General features: G+C 37.6%; 1 protein-coding gene across 4 annotated transcripts in view; it reads left to right on the forward strand.

The window, feature by feature from the left end:
* The window catches only part of USP25 (ubiquitin specific peptidase 25), a 92,374-nt gene that overhangs the window by 15,995 nt on the left and 56,177 nt on the right, over nucleotides 1-20,202 (forward strand). For 3 of the 4 annotated variants that reach the window (XM_040575982.1, XM_040575988.1, XM_040575994.1), the window contains exons 2-4: nucleotides 5,090-5,166; nucleotides 6,252-6,396; nucleotides 15,525-15,648. The gene's annotated coding sequence lies outside the window, so the exon portion shown is untranslated. Of the gene's footprint in view, nucleotides 1-2,703; nucleotides 2,843-5,089; nucleotides 5,167-6,251; nucleotides 6,397-15,524; nucleotides 15,649-20,202 lie in introns of those variants that run through there. The other variant, XM_040576002.1, reaches the window with a different exon arrangement.

Here is a 20,202-nt window from a genome sequence, read left to right on the forward strand (position 1 = left end):
TTGTCTGCGGTCCGCACCGTTAGCAGGTCCTCTTCAGCTCAGGTCACATCAGAACAGTCTATAATATGAAATAGCTTCTGCAATCTCACTTGGCTTTCCTCCAGCAAATAGCTCTTTCAGATCAGCATTGCTTCGGAAAGTAAAGTAAGCAGGTTTTGTGCGGAGGGAAATGAGTCGAGATGCTGTTCTCGACATTTGTGTTGGTTGTGTCGTTGTTTTATTTGTCCATAGTAAAGTATTCATCCCTTGAGAAGGAAAGGGTTCATGTAGTTTGTTTTCGTTATGTATTTTTCTTTAAGCGGCCTATGTTGCGAGGCACTGTTTTCTCCTAGTAATGGTTGAACCATCACATTTATTACTAAGCAGATGACTTCTTCTGTGCTTGGAAACTGGTGAGGGTTGTTTTATTTTCTAAATTTTAAAGTGCTTGTGTTGCAAATACAAATATTTGGATGTTGCCACAAATAAAGCCAAAGCCTACCCGTACTTCTTTAGAAGTTAAAGAAATGAGGAAATAAACAGATGAAAATGTGACTGTTTTTTTTTTCAAATTTATCTGCAGTATAATTCAGAATTAGTCAATTTATGAGATTTGCATTATCCAAAACACATTGAAAAGTTATCAGAGTTACAGTGCTGTTGTGGAACTAATTTGGGCACGGTATCTTCCTAAGCAGATAATAGTGTAGATCCTTTTCTGCTCCACTAGCACTGGCACAGCTACTGAATGTGCTATTGTGTGAGGTTATAAACCAGATAATCTTAATTGGGCATTTCCTGAGAGGAAGGGAGGGATGGCTGAAAAAGGAAAGAATTGGAAATAAGGGCATGCATTCCTAATATATGAATTTGGCATTTGTCCAGGAAAACAGGAGAATTTCCTGTTAGTTAAGATCTTCCAAGAGCTGAAAGCTCCGGGATACATACCACGTACCTCGGAGAGGCAGAGGAAGGGGGAAGGCTGGGAACAGCTCATGCAAGAAGGCCCTGGGGAACTGGATGCTGCGTTACGTGCTGGGATGGGGTTGTGGGCAGCTGCAGCTCGAGGCAGCTGTAGTAGCATCAGTAGACCTTGGTTGGCCATTGCCCAGCCAAGGACTTGGGTTACCCTGTGGCACTTGCACCAGCAGAACCTGGTGGCACAGACCATGTCCTGGAGCCTTCTCAGAGCCCTTGGCTCTGAGCAGTTGAAGCTGCTTGGAATATGTGTGCGCGTGTCTTGTGTAGGCATGCAGCGGTACGTGTACACAGTGGGTATATGTGGAGTTCTTCCTAACTAAACTGCGGCATCTGTGCTATAGATAAACGATGTCAAAAGATTTACTGTCATGTAAATTTGAAACTCTGGGGGAGAGGACGGCCAACAGCAGTGGGCGTAGGCAAATACGAGCTGAAAGAATGGAAGTGGATTTCTTAGCACCAGTAGCTGTGCCTGGCTCTGCTGGAGTAATCGGTTGGATCTGTGTTAGAAGAGAGGGATTGGTTATTAGGTCGAGTTGAAGTGCAGTGAGTTCTGGTCCACAATTTGAGCCTCTGCTAATGCAGGGTTGGAGAGAACACAGAACCAGGGAAGAGCTTTGCTGAAAAAAGGGAGCAACAGATTTATGTTAAGGCTGCTAGTTGTATATTGAATCTCCCCCACTGACCTGATTGCATTAACATATATTAATGTAGATGCTTCAGACATCTGCAAATGCTTGTATGCTGCTGCCTCTCTTATTTTAAGCTGTAGCATGACCTCTGAGGTTCGGGGTGGTTTTAGTAAGCTTTTCGGTGAATGACAATCATTCATAGTATTCTTGGACATTTTAGGGTTTATATGCTGCAGTCACTTCAACTCAAACTAGCCCAAAACTCCATGAAGAGTAAAGCTTGTAGTGCAGACACAATCAGAAAGAGCATTAACCGGAGCAAGGAGGGGGGCTGTGTTTTATGTGGAGCTCTGGCCTCAGTATTCTGTTAAGTAACATGTGTGGTACCAGAGGGGCTGAAGCATGTAGCAGTTGCAATAGAAATTGATCTGCAAACTTCAGACATGGGTAGTAGTAAAATATATATATAAATGTTTAAATAATCCTATGTGCCATAATAGTATGTTCTAAAGGAATGTAATTCAGAACAAAAAGCTTCACCCATTGGGTGTCTTTGGCAGTCTAGTATAGATGCACTAAATTAAAGTGTAACATCAGATCTCTGAATATGGATACAATTGTGTTTCTTAAACTTCTTATGTGAAAAGAAAAGGAAAATTTAATCTCATCCTCTGATGAATGAGGAAAGGGTCTGATCGTTATTCATAGATAGTAATTGTCTGTACTGCCCCGAGTAATGAAAAGGAGCAGAATTACCTGTATTGATATAGTTCCATGGGTGATAACAGATCATCAGTACAACAGTAAATGAGAGTAATGGTGAAGTTAAAGATGCGGTTGCAGGAGAGATCTGTGTGCAGCGAGCACGATGCTGTTATGTCGGGTTGAGAGGAGAGAACGATGAACGCGTGGCAGAGAAGGTCACCAGCCTGGTGCTGTGTTAAGGAGCATTCAGCTGCCTTACGCAGCTTGAGCTGTTTCCAAAGACCTGTTAGTTTCCATTTCAAGCATCAACGTAAAACACTGAGAGGTGCAAGCAATTTAAATTATACTTTTTAATATTTTTTTTCAGTTTCATTTTATTTTTTCCTCCTCTTCCAGGAAGTGATATGTACCGTTATTCTTCAACCTCTGTGTGATTTGAAACAACTCAATTAGAAATTAATGGCAGCTTGTCCACATTTAACCTGAAAGCCAGGAATGTCTAAATCAAGTGTCTGTGGCCCCACAGCAGTTTAGCTCCCTGTAAGGTAATCAGGATAACTGTTAATTTTCCTCTCAATATCTGTCATTTGTAACTAGGATGTTTATGGATTCTCCGTGTTGTTTACTCAGTTACCAGTCAGAAATTTGTGAGCTGAGTGCCTAAACTTTTGGACCTATATGTATATTTAGGTATTGAAATCATCTCTTGATGAGGAAGGAGCATCTCTGGGCCTGGTTCTGATCTGTGAATTGCCTGTCCTTGGGAAGGGGGCTTCAAACCACAGCTTTGCACCAGAATATTGAAATCTGGATGTCAGCTACAGAAGTCTAGGATTACATGGCACGGCTGTGCTCATAAATTAGCAGCCAATATTTTGAACTGCTGTGAGATTGTTTGTTCGTAAACTGTCTCTTCTGCCTTTTCCCAGTCTGTGTGAGCAATGAATATCCTCCAGTCCTTTCACAGCCTTTCCAACTCTTATATATTGTGGAAGATACAGAAATTTGTTATAACTCAACATTGTAATTTATTTTGCAACTATTTTCCATTTTAGTAACTGTCATGTTGGTAGCTAATAGAAAAAGAAATCAGTTCTGCTGCCGTGCTCTGCCCTTGAATTGCTCCTACCAGTTTTAATGCTGTTGTAATTACTATTCCCAAATATTCTTTCTTCTTCTTTCTTTTTTTTTTTCTTTGCTTCTTGCCAGACCCAGGGGCAGGAAAGCAACTTTAGAGGGGAGACAAGTCCTGCCTTTGTACGGTGCTGTGAAATGTGTGGCGTAAACAAACGGGGGGACAGGGGTAGAGCAGGATTTTGTTTGCCTACATCCCTTCACTTTCCTCGTGCCAGTAGCAGGGCTTTTAAAAAGGAAAAGAAGAAAAGCAAATTGGATTGTTAGCAGTGTCCCTTAGGATCATAAATGAAGAGAGGATTGTGTATGTAATTCATAAACATCCTGAACTATACGCCTTCTATTTCAACTTATTAGGGCATGAAGCAGTGCCTGCCAGGTTAATTTCACACTGGGGAATTCAGCATTCATGCAGCTCTTAATTTCCTCCTCTATACAAAGCTGTGATAAGGAGAGAATAAGGCTATTTGGATATTTTGTTCCAAATAACTCAGTTTAAAGAAAAGTATTTTAGAAGTGGTTGCAAGACAATAATTTTTTTTTTTTTTAATGGAATTTGGAGAGCAACATGAGAACATTTATTTGTCACTGATAGGAAACATGCTTTTTGTTGAGCAAACAAAACCCTGTATTTTACAAAATCTTTTCTTCTATAGATGAAATTACTGTTTTGAGTTCAGGATGTGGTGGGCAAACAACAGAAAAAGAAAAACCACTTGCAAATACCACCAAGCTTTTCTCCTTTTCCTGTCTTCCAAAGGAAGAATGGAATTGTTTAGTTTGGAACAATGGTCGATCCTCTGTGTTTTCATGGTTTTAATTATTAGGATGCTTTTAATGGTTAAGTGAGTTCAAGGATTATCCCAGCCTAGTGCCTATTTTGCTTCTGTGATGTGATATCTGAACATGAGTGGAGGGAGTCAGCTGTTGGCTGTAAACAGGGGTGGGGTGGGAACAGTTTTGTTTAAAAACAGAGCAAAACAAAAGCTCAAAATTCACATGAAGTGAATGTTGAAGAGATGCTTAACCTCTTGCTCTTTCTAACTACAAGCATTACTTGAAGCTCAGCCACGGACACTGACTGATTTCAGTTTGTGAGAGTTGGTTTCAGCTGGTCTCGGAAGGTGGTTAAGATGGATTCCTAATGTTTTGCTTTAGTCTTTTTCTTAAAAAGCAATACTTTTTTAGTATTTCTTCTAAAACACAGAGATATTCAGTGAAGATGACTTTCTGAGTTTTGAAGTTTGAATGGCTGGGAACTGTGTATGTTGAGGAAATGCTGGTGTTGAGAGTAATTGGGAGTTGAATAAATTGGTTTTGACAGGAGTTCAGTAAATTATTTCCTCTACTGCCACTGAAGACCAAGTTAGAATTTCATTTGTTTAGGAGGGCTAATTGTGGCTTTATGTTGGCTCTTTATACTGATGTTGTATAAGCTCACTCATCATTTGTAAAAACAAACAAACTCCATCAAATTTGAGAATTAAAAGTGCTCAAGTTGCAGGAACTAAACCAAACTTGAATAATACAGTCTCTCCCTCCCCTTAGTGGTACATAAAGCGTATACAGAGATGTTTATAGAGAAGCAGACTCGTCAGTAGCAGTGGTTTCGCTGTAATTTGGCTCTTACCTTATTTTTCATCTGTTCCTGTTTTTAGCACCAGCAGACGTTTTGAATCAACTGAGGGAGATCACTGGTATCAATGACATCCAGGTACTACAACAGGCACTGAAGGTAAGATGGATGTTGGGAAGCGTCTGTCCTTGTAGCTGAATGTGTACCTCTTGTCATTAACTAATTGTGAAAGCCATAGAGCTGCATCCTTTCTTCACTTCTCTCCTTACCTAGCTTGAATTATTTTTAGATGTATTTTAGGGGAAAAAAAAACTATTAATGATGGCTTCTTCACTTTAGAAGCAAGCCTGATCTGTTTTGATACTGAGATAAAAATTAATCTGGTGATCAAACATGAAAAGACAGGAATGGTATGACTTGCCTGGAAGGTAACCTTTGGCTCAAGTGTTTCATGTACTTTGATGCTAGTACAGCTGGTTGACACCTGATGACTTAAGCTCTTTAATTGTTTTCTTATCAAGGTGTAGCAAAGTTTTCTAGCATGGACAGGTCCTGCTCAGCGTACAGAACAAAGAACATCTGAACTTGTCACTCTTTGCTAATCTGGCATTGTTTCTCTGCTTCTGCAACCATCATAAATTCTTTCACAGCCCAAGAGAGTTTTGATGCAAGTAAAGACCAGCAGATTTCTCTGTGATCTGTTTCCCTAAACAGATATAAATAAAATCCACTGTATCCAACAAGTGGACCTCTTTAGCCGTTTAAAAATAGAAATGAGCATTTAGTCAATTTAAACCATGTATATATTTATTGCTTTTGATTGAGCTTAAGTCATGCACACAACTGCCTTTCAAAAAGTCAATATTTCTGGCCTTAAAATCGAAATGGCAGATTTTTTGGAGGAATATGATTAACTGCTGTTGAAGTCTGTGAGAGTGTGGTCATTATGGAAGTTAATGGGTTGACCTACGCTACAGTATCTTTAGTTTTTCTGTTATAGGTGGTGTTCTATTGAAGAAAATTTTTATAAGCTGTTTTATTTTGTTTAGAAATAGTGAAATTTGCAGAACGTACAAGCTTGGAAATTTTCTTTTCTTACCAGTATTTCAATGAAATATCATATTTTCAGGTGATCTAATAAGTTGCTTGAAATGTTGTCCTTTATTGTTGACAAGAAAGGAAAAAAAAAGGGGGTGAGGGAACTCTCACTTCTTGTTTTTTGTTTGTTTGTTTGATGGCTAAAGGACAGCAATGGTAATTTGGAGTTGGCTGTGGCTTTCCTCACTGCGAAGAATGCCAAGGTGCCCCAGCAAGAGGAGGCAACTTACTATCAGACAGCACTTCCTGGAAATGACAGATACATCAGTGTGGGCAGCCAGGCAGACACGAGTAGGTATTTTTTCATTTCATAAGGTTAGTTAAAGGCAAGGAAACTAAAAACTTGCCTGTAAGATGACTGTTAATCTTGACTGATAATTCTTACTTAACACTTTTAGAGTATTACTATCTTTCTTTACTTACTTCAATTTTTTTTCCCTTTTTAAAATTTGAGCTATATTTAAGTATTACCTTTAATGTACTTATGGTACTGATGTACCGATCAGAGGGTGAGGGTGAATAACTTGTTTTTAAGTCTTTTTTTTTTTTTTCCTTCTCCCTTCCCCTCCCTGTTGTGGGTTTTGCAGTACTTAACTAAAGGCAATAGCTGGATAGCCTGACAGTCAAAAAAAATATTTTGAGAAGAGTCTATGAACGTGTTTCTTAATATACTTAAGAGTAGCTTCTCCCTAAAAGAGGTGACTTTGCCAGAGGGACAGGTGAGAGGTTAGCATTTTGTAGTGAAAGAGTAGGTATTCAATATGTGAAATTAATATTAAAGTACTTAATTTAAAACAATTTTACCTAGTTGATATGGGAGGTCCCATAAACCTATATTTCTCTGAGTCTTGCAGATTGAAATAAATATTGCAGATTGAAATAATACAATAAATAAATAAGGGAAATAAAAAAAAAATCAAAGGAAGTTTTGCAGATGGATTTTAAAAATTTGAGTTGCTTGATGCTGTATTTCCTTTCCAAGATTCTAAACCTAGTCATACAGTCTTTAGTTAAAATAATATTAATCCTTTGGCTATGTGTGGTGTATATCTATGTAGCTTTTATGAAGTTAGTAGAATTACTTAGCTTCAGGCACAGCAGGATTTTTTCTTTTATTTCACTAATATTGGGTTGGCAATGGTGGCAATATTGTAAAGAAGTTTACGTAGAACTCTTTGTCAATTATACAGTTATCCTTTTGTCTCTGACACCTCAAAATAAACAGCTTTAATTTTTTGTTTATATTTTTTTAATTGAGGATGAGTTTATACTTAAATCTCAGATCTGAAAACTGTGTTTTAATCATCTGCATTATGAACATCCTTTATAAAATACATTGTGCACTATTATCAGTTGAGGGTTGTATTAATCCTCCACTTTTAGAAAGAAAACACACATAAAAACCCACTACTTAGTTTTGTGACAAGAAATTGGCATTGAATAAGTGGAGACTACTTTCTACAAACTTAGGCTTGCTGTTGTTATCCAGTAATGAAGATCTACTGTGGCAGTGGAATAGTAAGCTGGATTCTCTTGCAGTCTGCGTTTAATTAGATTTATTATATTAATCTCATTAATAGAAGTGTTTAGTTTTGGCATCACTTAATGTGCTATGCAACCTTATTGAAGATACAAGGTGAGAGGGAAGAGTCAAGCCTGCAGAGTCAACATTAACTGTGACTGATGGTCAAACTGGAAAGAGCAATTCTTCAGTTGCAAATTCCAAGCTGGATTTCAGGATCTTCTCTTTCCTAGAGAGCTGAAGGTAGACCTAAATTCTTTACAATTATATAGCACTCTAAGTCAGTAGTCAAGAGGTGCCAACTGTTGTTGAAACATTAGACAGGTGTTCTTGACAACTTTAATGTCTACTCAACTCCTCATTGGCAAAAAAGATGAGAGCCCTTTGCCAACTTTTACTTTTTTAGTTAGACTGAAAGCCAGTTAGGAGATAAAGGCATCTTGGCCAACTGTTCCTCATGTTGGAGGGACCCCAGGGCAAGAACTAAACATCTACAGCAAAGCAAAAATCTAAACCAATCTGATCATAGAGCCCTCTCCTTCATCTGTAAGGCAGAGTTCTAGTAAAAGTTTCTTGCAGAAACCTGCAGTTCTCTCACTGTGATTTGCTTTTCCGCAATTATTTTGATTATGAATTTCAAAAATGCAATACATTTAAGGTGGACAAGTTTCATGACCGTTCGTTGGTAAGTTCTATCACATTAGGGAGTCTCATGAAAGACAGTGGATGATTTGGGAGAAGAGAGTGGAAGGATGGGTATAGCTGGGAGAATATTCAGTAACAACAGCTTCAGTCTTCAGCTCTTCCTTCTCAAAACAATGCTATTCCCACTTCTCCGCATCCATGTGCAGTTGCTGACAGTATCTTGCCTTTCAGATTTGACCCTCTTTTCCTAGTACACATAGGTATAATTGCATGAAAATAATTATAACTCACCCTTACTGTTCCTTACTGCTGAACTACGTGTGCATTTGGAGCTTAGGAAGTTATGAGTCACCTGTGTTTGCAGTCCTACCAAGTTAGGTCATTCAAACTGAGGATGATACAGGAACAGATAAAACAGAACTGTCTTTTATTCCTCCCCTTCCCCTCCCCCCCCCCTCCCCCCCCCCCCCCAAAAAAAAGAGGGGGGAACAAACAAACAAAAACAAACTGTCAGCCACTTATCAAGGCTTTTGAATGTGTGCTAGGTATAGCTAATGTATTCTGTGGGCTTGACTGATGACATTTCTTTGAAAAGGTTACTTAGTTAAGGGTTGAAATAAAAGCGTATGTAACAGGAAATTATACCTTAACAATCAGTCCAGATTGTGATGCATTGGCTCTACCAATTATGACAGTGGTTGTTCAACTGTTTGAGCATGTAAATAGCATTCAATATGTTAGAAGGTATAAAGAAGCCCATATCCTGTTATTAGCAAATGTGGCATTTCAGCATTGGCAAAAAGTATACTAGAGCCTGCATAAAGATTTTGTCTCTTTAAAATCAGATGGACTTGCACAGTCAGTGTTACTCATGATACTTGCCTTTTTGCCTGTTCAAAACAGTATGTGCAAGCACCTGCAAGTACAGCATTTTCACGTCAAGTGATGCATGCTTTATTTGATCCCTATGCAAAGGTGGTACTACCCTTTTTTAAGATGTAATCTGTTAGCCAAAAGTGCTTAAATACTAGGGTTGCAATGTACAAGTGAACACTTTTTAATCTCAGATCACTTTAATGTTCTGCTTAGTTGCATAAATCCTAGGCACTGTATTTAAAGCAAAGCAAAAGTAGTAGTGTAGTAGTATTTTTACGATATTTTCAGTTTCTTGATATCTCTAGAGACTTTTTTATTTTTAATTTGCAATAGTTCAGTGTATTTTTATCTATGGCTGCACAGCAGAACTATTGCATTTCCAAGCATCTATCCCTTTGCCTTCTCATTATTTGAGAAACTTGCAGGACCCAGGGTTAAAGGAAGCAGCAGAATAAAGAGAAGACGTGCTTTAGAAAAAGTGTTGTCTTTGAATAAAATAGCTGTCAAAACAAATTCTCTCCCACCCATATTTTGAAAATTCAAGAATTCTTTGTCACAAAAACTGAATTATTAGTCTTCAGAATTGCGCATTCCACAGCCAAGACAAAAGACCTGAAGTCCTTTTATAAGGACATACATAAGTACAGTGTAGCTCTAGAATGCCACACACACACACCATATAGAAAGTTGCAGAATTCATTTCTTCTGGGGATCTGACTTTTCATATCGTCATGTTCCTAGAGTTTAGGTCCTTTGGAGAGGTTTCAAAAAGTCGTTCAATCAACCCATTCCAACAAGGCATTCCTAACTGCACCTAAACTGATTTTTATATAACCTATTTGTTACAACTCTTCTCTTCCAAAGACACTGAAAAGTTTATAGAGCGGCTTGTTTTAGTGTTTCACTGATCGTAATTTTTGACTCCTAATGTCTTATTAAAATTCCTTTTGGTTCAGGTTAAGCCCTTTACTCTTTGAGATATCCCATTTGGAGATCAGCACAGTTCGTTCCTTTTGTCTGAGCTGAAATGTTGCATATCTGAAGGTGGTGTATCATGATGTTCCCTCAGAGTTTTCCCAGTTCAAGAATAAAGAGCTTAAATTATTTCTAAGTCTTTGGCCGCATTTTCTGTACCTAGTGTTGTTTTTTTCCTCTCTAATTGTTCTGTGTTTTTCTTGATATGCAGTACTGAAAAGAAGAACCACACTGTAGCTGAGGTGTTTTGTGTTTTTTTTTTTTTTTTAAATCCATAAACAATCCTAATCTATCTAAACCTCTGTGTCTTATTCTGTCGCTATACCTCAGTGCAACGCTTCATATTTTCTTCACCACTGTGATGATGTGAATTACAAGTTGAATGTGGGTCTGCTGTAGCTCTTAGGTCCTTCTTGGTATGAGTCCTGGTCAGCCCCATTCTGTAGCCATGCATTTTATTGTTTCTGTGAGCAGAATTTGATACTAGTTCCTTCTGTCACATTACCTAGCTTGGATATCACTATGCCTCTTCATGATGGTTCCTTCTATTTCAGCGATCATTTGTGTCATCTCCTATCCAGGTTCCTGGGAGTGTCTCCAGCTTGATATGGCAGGGTCTCTTCTTCAAAATGTCAGGATTCTTGTACCTTGAGGCTCTCCTTTCATCTTACTGATTCACTTGTTCCTTTGTTCTATGGCTACATCCCTCCTTCCAATCCTTGCCAGTGTGAGAATCATCACTTCCAACATGCTATCATCCTTACTCAGATAGCATGCATGGAGGGAGCACCTGAGATTAGGAATTTACTGTGAAATGCTGGTGCCTCATATTTGTTAGCTATTTTGTTAATAGGTGGGTTTCATCAGAACTGTTTGGGTGGGCTAAGCACCTGCTGGTATGCTCTGTGTTGTTTCCCCATCCAGTTAGAACTGAAATTGGCATATACAGCCAAATAAATTCCTTAAATCTTCACTTGGGAGCCCGAGTCCATCACAACGTTTAACATTGCAGAATAGACCATAGAAAACAGCATCTTGCTTAGGTCTGCTTGTCATAAATAAAAATAATGTAATCTCAACTTTTTTTTTTATTCTTATAATGTTGATGTTTTGAAATTGGAGTCTTGCTGCTGGATTTCCATACTTGGCACCTGTCTGTTGAACCCAGCAGGCCTGCCACTTCATTTTTCCCTCCCTGTGTCAGCAGTTGCATCACAGTGTTTGTTTATTGCTTGTCCCTGTGTTTAATTACTACTCCAGATCTTTCCCTCATGCTGAGTTTCCCAGCCTACCTAAGTTTGAAGATTTTACTCTCTGCCTTGTCCTGGTACAAGTAACAAGTCCACAAGACAATAATTACTTTGATGACTTAGGCAATTACCAAAATAATCCTTAAGTAAACAGACTGATAAGAAAGTATATAAGAAAAGAAAGAAGATATATTAATGTATATATGTGTGTATTTATTACATATATTAGTATATTTGTCACAAATTTCAACATACAACTAAAAGTTGCTTGTAAGATAATTACAAATGATATCAAACTCTGGACCTTATATACAGGAAGTGTGCATTATTATACAATAACATTGTGAAACAAAAACACCTGTTAGTAAAACAGCTTATTAATTCTGCATACTAACTTTGTTTGAATAAACATCATGAATCCACTAAGTCATACTGTTTGGATGGGCAATTTTTCCTTTCATAAAGATGCAGAAGCAAACTTTTTTTCATTTGCTTTGTAGTCACGGCTTTGTTAAGAACATGTTTACGTTTTTGAAGATTGTGATTTACAATGAGTACTACCTTTATAAGTATAAGCCACTGTGAACTAAAGTGTTCTTTGGCCTAAATGATAGCCATATAGCAAAGTCAGGTTAAAAGCCAGGTGACTATAAATTTGGCATTTTTCTTTATACCTTTATGAAATAAAGGTATACCTTCAGCTCTATCACAGCAAACTTGCATGTATGTCTGATAAATACTTTGGATAGAACTCAGCTTTTTTCAAGTTCACTCCTTGAACACAGAAATCAGTTGGTCAGATAGGAAACCTAAGTAGAACAGCACACAAACTAATTCCACTGCTAGTTCTTATAGAATAGATACTGCCATTGGTTTGCATTAACATTACACACTTGAAATAAGCATTTAAAAATACATGCTAGGATTGAATTTATTAATAACTATGAGAAATCAAAATGTTTACACACATAAGTTAACAGCTGAAAATTGGACATCTTTTCACTAAAAAAATCCCTGTATAAGAATTTACAATACATAAGGCTATTAAAGTAACAACAACAAACTCGCGCGAATATCAGTTATTATAACTACATTTGTATAATCTATAAGCAGCTGACAAGGATGCAAACTATGCAGATATGTAAGCTGTTTTTTGAAATGTTTTTTATTTATATTACAAGAAGAGTTTAGTCTCAGACTGTTCCCCTTCTATTAGGACTTCTGCTGAGATCTCCTCTTTACGCTTAGGATTCAAGCCATAACTGAGCTGTGGCAGCTGAATGAGTTACTGTATCAGCAGAAATGCTGAAGAACATCTTGGACATGCTCTAAGTACAGCAAACAAACTAAAATACATTAGCATAAATCCTCAAAACAATTTTACATTTGCTACAGATGAAGAACTTACATGGAACAGTTTACCAGTGATCATCAGATATTTCAAAGTTTATTTTTCTGACATAAGTTATTGTAGGTGAAACCTATGTGATATACATTAATTGCACTGATCACATGTGGTGGTAGTATCTGGCAGCAGGTCTTCACCATATTGTCCTTTTTTTGGTGCAAATCAGGAACAATATGTATGCAAAAACAGCGTTTCTAAAGAGAATGTTATAATGCCTATTCTAATCCCTGCATGACAAAAGAAGCTATTCTGTTAACTTGCTTTCTGAAAGGAAGTGGAAGTCAAGGATTTGGGGTTTTAATACTAAAATGATGTAATCACTGGTAATAAAGTTCTGAACACATAGGGTAGTGCAATAGATTAACAAAGATCAAGGGTCTGGAGAGATGCAAAGAAATTGAATAATTTAATGAAAGTGTGAGTTGGATTTGATCTTGATATTCTGTGTTGGTTTGTATGACAGTGGGAGCTTTTGTTCAACGTATGATTTTCAGCTATGAATTGTTTTCTGGAAAATACTCCCCATCTAACTTTCTTCTTTATCATTTTATGAGAGTTTCATCACTCTTCCCTTAAAAGAGACTAGCTAAAGTAATCTTCCCCTCTGTAAGTAGTTGGTCAGAGTAATCTCATACTTGACTGGCAGCATGTATGGTTAATGGATAGAGGATTGTTTTATGTTCAGTTGAGACCACCATTACTCCTTTCAGAAAAACACGTCCTCTCCAGTGTGGGACTGGACTCCAGTTGTGTGGGATTACCTGCGAGTGGGTAGAAAATACAACATAAGCAATGCATTTTAGAGCGTAACAGGCAGTATGTGTAGTAACAGGATACTATCACTGCTGTGACCCTTATACCCTTGCTCCTGTTCACAGGTTGTAGAACAAAGCCATGCTTGTATGTGACCCAGGTCGAGGTATTATTTTAGCCTGAATTATATCGTTCTCAACACGACAGCTTGTATATCAAAAGTCCTGTGGGTGTGACCTCTGCTGACAGTTCTTGTAATTACTGTATGACTTTTGAAAGAGAAATTCAGGCATCTAGAGCTGAAGTATCCTTTTGACACACTTGAGTATCTGAGCTGACTGTAAAAAGACATAATAATTAAATGATGAAGTGCTGCTTTTGTGGTCATAGTGTTTTCTCATACTTTCAGATCATGACAGATTTCACAGTTTGTTTTGCAGGTAAGAGTGCTCCCATTAGAAGCTCACTGGGGGAAGAAAGGCCTTAGCTGAAAACTAATTCTTGAAGATGCTAGTGTTAACGGAAAAGTTCCCTTTTCAACTTCTCTTTAGTTTCAGGTTTCTGTGTGGATGAGCCATTCCGTTTTCTGTTAACACATAGTTATGGCAATGATTTTTGTATCATGAGTTTGTTGTGAGAAGCATCAGAGACAAGTAAGCCCAGGGAAACTGTGTAAGCTGTCTCTACAGCAGGTTAGCCCATCCAGGAGAAAAGTTGGAATCTAAACAGAGAAGCTCTTTGGGAATGAGTTCATCTCTTTTTGTGAGAAGTCAAGTTTGAATTTGTTTCTTTTCCTCCTGGAGCCTTTTAACTTCTAACATTCAAAGCCTAGGCTGGAGAGTAATCCCTTCCATAGCTCTTTGCATAAACTTTGGCCTTTGAGGAGAGAGAAGGAAACCAGCTCCGTGTGTATCTGTCTGCCATTGCTCTTGAAAGTCACTTTTGCACCTTCCTTCTCTTTCTGTCTGGCTGACTTGCAAATTGAGATTTTTGGCTGTTGAAATCATGATGACCAATGACCTTGGTTTTTCTGAAGGCCTCATACAGCTGACAGGCTTTCCTGTCGGCCCTGACTGCTCTGGGAAGTGGGTCAGAGCCCACCTGGGGAACACCTGGTTTAGTGGTGTGCAGCGGATGATAGTGGTCCTTTTTATTCAGGAGAGGGAGAGCGACCAGTTGCCACGCTCAGGAAACAGGGAGATGTGCAGAGGATGCATCTGATTCTTTAGATAATCAGGACTGGAGAGCAAGTAAGAATAGTGATTTCATTTTATTACCTGGTTAGTATCCCATCCACCATTCCCTACTTGTCCAAGTATGAATCCTTATTTTGACTTCACTATTTACTTTTTTAATTTTCCTGTTGAGAGGGGATACTTTTGGCAGACAGCAATTTAATTTAAGTATGTTCAGACAATGAATACAGAGACAGAATGGAAAAAGAATTATGTTAAGAAAGGAACTCTCCCACATGCAATGAAACTGTAAAAGTTCCCATGTACAGAAACACTTGTTGAATTTGGGACTTCTGCCTGTATTTTGGGAAAGCACAACACATATTCTTCCATGAGAAGGAAAAAATAACTGTGCTCAGTTCAGGTACCATATTTAAGAGAAGGTTGTTTCCTCCTCACATACCCTGGGAGCAGTGGTAGCTGAAGTAATACACTTAGGTGCATTTCTTTGAAAGGGCTTTCAGAAACAACAGATGTTTAAACTTATCCCATAGCTTTGTGATACTTAAGACCATGGGGAGCAAGGAAGACTGTTGGCTGTCATATCTTAACAAGAGCAAGCTGCTGAGGTTTTATTTGGCTTCGAGATGGAAGGGAGCAGTTAGCACAGTTAGTTGTTGGAAGAGAGCAAGCCACAAGAGGGATGGACTTGAATGCAGCTTAGAAGTCTTTGGGGGTTTTGTCTCCTCTACAGTAAGACTTGCCTTTCCTTCTGTTTCACTTTTAATTTTGAGAAAGATAGTTTTGCTTTTCAGATGTGATTGATCTCACTGGAGATGATAAAGATGATCTTCAGAGGGCAATTGCCTTGAGTTTGGAGGAATCAAACAGGGCATTCAGGGAGACTGGAATAACAGATGAGGAACAAGCCATTAGCAGGTAAACAAACAACTTATATAAAGCAGAAATTAAAGAGTTGGAGATTGGCCTGTATTGCATTTTATTACTTTTTAATTTAACAAAGAATAACTTGTTTGTTTTCACTTGTGCTACTTATATGCCTGGCTTCAGGATGTTGCTTTAATATATTGTATGTTCTACACTGGAAAATAGTCTATTATGTGTGGGCTAGGAGTTAATAGTATGTTTCATGTTGATGTATTTGTTTAAATATTGAGGAAGTGAAAAGAGATAGAGGATATATGGTCGTATTTAAATAGGACCTAAAACTAAAAGTTTCTCTTTTGTATCAAGTAAAAAAGCAATGAAAGAAAAAAAGCTAATTATCTATCCTGTTTTTTTTTACACTGGTCATTTTACAGTAACATTTTCTTACCCCTGTGATAAGGCTGAGACTGGGGGAGGGGGGTGGTGATGCTATAACTTGAGTATACTAAGAGCAGTTGCTATATTTTAGCTGATTAAGTATGTGATAACCTATTTAACAATAAACCTATTTAACATGTAGGACTTATAAACATTGCTTGAAGTTAACTTATTGGTTTACAATTTTATGAACTTAACTTCCGCAGCTTGGGGGTGATAAGTGTGTGTAAGTTAACCTTGATCAGATTTTACAATACCTTTGTATAGTGTACATTTATATGTAAATATAAATATAATTATGAAACATTTGAGACTTGAAATTAGCCTGGATGTAGAGCTGTGTGGGAGCGGTTTTGCTTTTTTCATCTGTGACTGGCCTTGTTCTGGGGAAGAACGGCAATGGTTTGATCCTTGGACTGGAAGGTGAAGTACTGCCTGCTTGTAAAAAAAAAAAAAAAAAAAAAAAAAAAAAAAAAAAAAAAGGAAAAAAAAATATATATACATTAGATGGGAGAGATTCATCACAATAATTCTTTAATTCTTTTCCTCAGTGCACTGTATTTGGCAGATGTAATGCCTTATCCATTTAAGTCCAATTTTAAGAATATGGCCAGTGTTACTTTATCCACAGTAACTTTCTTTTTACTTTATTAAACAAATGTACTAATTGTGAGAATCAACATTCCAACAAAGTGTGCCCCCTCACCCATGCCCCCCCCAGTCTTTCTGGGGAAAAAAAGACACATCTAGTTCAGCATAATATATTTTAGGAAAGAAAGGTGGGGTGAGAGAGAGAGATTTAGATTCTTATTAATAATTAGAAGAAGATTTTTAAGTTTTTTTTCTTCCCCCCCCCCGAGACCTCAGGATATGTGTGTATTCAAGATTATTGTAAAAGTTCTCTCCAGTTTTGGTTCAGAAGTTCAGCTCTTGTGTGTTCCTTTTTGAAGGACAGAGTCATCATAATTACAGAGCTGTGATTTAGGGAGCCACTCAGAAATATGGGCCTATGTCTGGATAGGAAAGACCCCCCCCCCCCCTTTTTTTTTTTTTTTTTTTTTCCTCAGGCTTTTGACTGCTTCTGCTGCACTTGCTTCTTGTGGGCCTTGAAGGTCTAGGTTTGTCCTGTAGCCTTTGTTTTTCACTTCTCAGACTGAAAAGCTCATTTTAATCTTACCCATTTAGCTCATAACTGAATATTTGATATAAATTATGGTGTAACTTTTTCTAGTTGCAGAAGATAGTGAAGTAGTGTGCCACTTCTTTCCATATGTAACATGTACAAGAGCATGTAACGCTGTTCGGTAATATACAGAGAAAAATGTTGGTATTTTGTTTTAATGAAACTGTTAGGTATATTTGATGGCAAAATTACACACAACAGCATGGGCCAATTTAAGAGCTTGCTGATACCAAGGGGGATATGGCATACCCTCTATAACACATCTTCTGTAGTATTCTTTGGAGCATTTGTTGCACCAATCCAGCTCCAAAGCCATACAAGAATATTCAGAAACAGATCCAAAGCATGTCATGGCACAAGAAAAAGGATGGGACTTCATTTTTGAATGGAGGCAGAGAAGACTGAGAATTCTGGGATTTTGGCAGCGTTGAGGTATTAGATGAACTCAATTACATATCAAGATACGCCCTGAGTTGATGGCAAATTATGTCCGAGTTGTACAAATACAGGAAATGCAGAATTCTTGCTCTGAGCCATTCAATCAGTTTCTTGAAGGGCAGGACTTCAGACTATTTAAAAAAATATTTTGTAGTTAACACCCTGTAGAAGAATGTTGGCATTCCAATAGGAATCACAGTATCTGTGTAGGACTTCTAAAAACAGGTAGAGCAGTGTGGTTGTAAACAGGTCAAGCTGCACCCATTTACTATTGTTTTTTTTAAGTTAAATAAGAAGCAGAAATCAAATAGGAACTCAGAGATAAATACACTGAGGCTGGAATCTTGCATTTTTAATAATGTAGGACTTGTGCATATTTAAATAATCTTTGGTTTGTAGGTAATTTTTTCCGAAGGTATTCATACGAGTTTGGAATCTAACTTGCACTGATTTTGTTAACGTTTCCAAGGGAGCATTAATGGAATTTATTGACTTGTGTAATTAATGTTGTAATGCATGTAGAATTTGTCTTCCTGGATGTAATTGCCTTGTGCTGCTTAATGGGGACAGATCTGATTACTATGTAGGTATTAAGAGGAGTGTAGCTGAAATGTCTGACTGTCAAAACTGAGCATCTTGTACGTGGCATGTTGAAAACTTTTTACTGTTCCCTCTTTAAATCTCCAAGGGAAATTCGTATGTTCAGTATATTTACTAATATGAAAAATCTTCTCCCATCTATATAATTTTTCATGTATTGAATGAGAATGAGGCTGGCCAGATAGGGCTTCATCAGGGAAACTAGCACAATGACTGAAGGGAGAAATTAGCTGACAGGAACATTGTACCTAGAGTAGTGGCCATGTTAAAATGAAAGCCCATAGTATAAGTGCATAAGGAAGTGCGCAACCCTGGCCATTTTATTTATTTATTTTTGCATAGTCATTGAACCTGTTGGGGACTCTGCACTGTTGTTAGGCATTGTCTGTGTGGATAAAAGGTGAAACTGGGGAGGGGTGTAGGGTTGGCATTACCCCTGGCTGTCCAGCTATAAGGCAGTCACAGGATAAAGACCTTTTCTTGTTCTTTTTGTTGAGTAGCCTGCCAAAGTGGGCTTTTCTTCAGCATGTTTAGTGGGCTTCCTCAAAATAGTTTGGCTGCACTTTTTTTGCTGCAGACTCATTTTGCCTTATTTTTTTTCTTTTTTTTTTTTTCTTTTTTTTGGTTAACCCCATGCAAGCAGCTCTGGAAAGCTGCTTAGCTACGCCCAGCTTGCTGTTGCAAGAAATAAAACGCTGCTTTCAAGTCCCATTGCCAAGCCTGGCATTAAATAACCCTCATTTAAAAGTTACCCTCTGAACAAGATTCCAAAACTTGGAGGTGGGGAAGCCTTTGGCTGCATGAGGCTAGGGACATGCCATGCGCTGCACATAGCTGATGGTTTTGCTGCTAGTGACAGCTGCTGTGGGCTCTGATGGTCACGAAGAGGGTATTTCAGCTGCTTATTCAGGATTGCTAAATTCTTGTACTAACTTTCTGAAAAGATATTCATTTTGTTCAAGAACAATGCATGGATGGGCAAGATACTTTGTCAAGGTAGTATCACAAATCAGGACTTCGTTGTTTGGGTTGTAGTGAATGTTATACTATAACAGAAGAGGCATTCTTGATATACTGGAAAATGCATTTATATAGCTTTTGAGCTGATCACTAGATTCTAGTTTAATGTGCTCACTTTTCTTTCAGTTTGCATCACAACTATCATTGTGGCTGAAAATGAATTTGGCATACAGAGTGTGCGTGTTCTCTCTGAGGACAAATCGTGATTATTTCCTTATTTTTACTTACAACATTAAGTTCTGAGAATCAAATACATCAATCAATACAGATGTGAAAACTGATCTGAGGTGGAGCTAGAAATGAGGAAATGTCTCAATTGCTTAAAAAAAAGAAACAAAACACAAAAACAAATATAATAAAAATTTTACTATGCAATTAAATTGATAAATGACCTTACTCTTGAGGTCTGTAAACACTTTTGATTTGAGAATATGTATTTTCTGAACTTGAATCTTGAAATATCTTGAAATATTCTTGAGGTTGGGGGAAAAAAAAGTTTGATTGTTTCCATGGAACGAAAGTAGTATGGAGTGGGTACTGTAGTCCTGTTACAAAATTATTCTAAATTCATTTCAGTCTGTCAGTCTTCTAGTCAGTTTTGAAGATCCCTCCAGTTTAGTTTAAAGGAGTTTAGATAAACCTTCCTGAAAGAGAAATCATTTAAAATAAGTATAACATTTGTTTTGAATTGATTTTAGTGTCCTCATCAAATCACTTTTATTCTCAATGCAAAGATGCACAGTACTTCTAACACTTTTGAAGGATTGTGTCAGGGAGAAGGGAGAAGAATCTAAGCGATTCTTTACATTTTGGTCTTTATCTGTCAAAAACTAAATATCAGAAATTGACTAGTACCAAGGAAATGCCAAGTTTGAAATTCTGCCAAGTTTTATTGATACAGAGTTGATGTTTATACCAAACAGGGT

Source organism: Cygnus olor, chromosome 1, assembly GCF_009769625.2.
Source record: "Cygnus olor isolate bCygOlo1 chromosome 1, bCygOlo1.pri.v2, whole genome shotgun sequence".
Classification (NCBI taxonomy): Eukaryota; Metazoa; Chordata; class Aves; order Anseriformes; family Anatidae; genus Cygnus; species Cygnus olor.